Source organism: Pteropus alecto, unplaced genomic scaffold, assembly GCF_000325575.1.
Source record: "Pteropus alecto unplaced genomic scaffold, ASM32557v1 scaffold53, whole genome shotgun sequence".
In the NCBI taxonomy this organism is placed as follows: domain Eukaryota; kingdom Metazoa; phylum Chordata; class Mammalia; order Chiroptera; family Pteropodidae; genus Pteropus; species Pteropus alecto.
The window spans coordinates 5,718,785-5,719,499 of NW_006434366.1; the positions used below are offsets into that span (position 1 = coordinate 5,718,785).

General features: G+C 39.2%; 1 pseudogene; it reads left to right on the forward strand.

Annotated features, from left to right (window-relative positions):
* The first annotated feature begins 243 nt into the window (after nucleotides 1–243).
* On the forward strand, nucleotides 244–361 carry LOC112477589 (annotated as a pseudogene).
* Nucleotides 362–715: the final 354 nt, after the last annotated feature.

The following is a 715-nucleotide window of genomic DNA, read 5'->3' on the forward strand; positions in this document are numbered from 1 at the left end:
AGTGTAATTCCAAGAAAATTACACTTGGTAATCAGGCCTTCAGACTGATTACCCAAGTTTTTACTTTTCAAAGGCATTTTTTTTTAAAAAACCCAAAGAAAGGGAGGAAAAGAACATTAAAGGTTCAAATTGTCTTCTGCCCTAAGATCTTGAACGGCAGCGCCATTCCTATAAACATACTTTAATCACACGTGTTTGTTGAGGTTATATGAATAATAAGTGACATGTAAAGACCCATACATAGTCTCCGGCCATGCCCCCTGAACGCGCCCGATCCCGTCTGATCTCGGAAGCTAAGCAGGGGCGGGCCTGGTTAGCACTTGGATGGGAGACCACCTAGGAAGAGCAGGTGCTGCAGGCGTTTAAAAGAAAAAAAAAAAAGAACCACACATGAGCAGAGAGGAAAAACTGCAGAGAGCTCTTTACTTATGATGGAAATGCGAGCCTCGGGACAGGCCCTGCCTAAAAAAACAACTAGGAAGTTCAACGACTGCAAAAATTTTAATCAAAACACAGTTTATCAGTAGAATATAAAAGAATGTAGCTATGAGAATTTATAAGGACGTGGACTCTGTCAGGGTAGACAAAGATATATCAGAAGAGATAAAATGATTGAGATCTGAGCATATTCATTTTTTTCCAATGGACACAGTTTTAAATCAAAATATTCAGAAACGTGTTGCTATCGTCAAATGAATATTCAACAAATGCTATC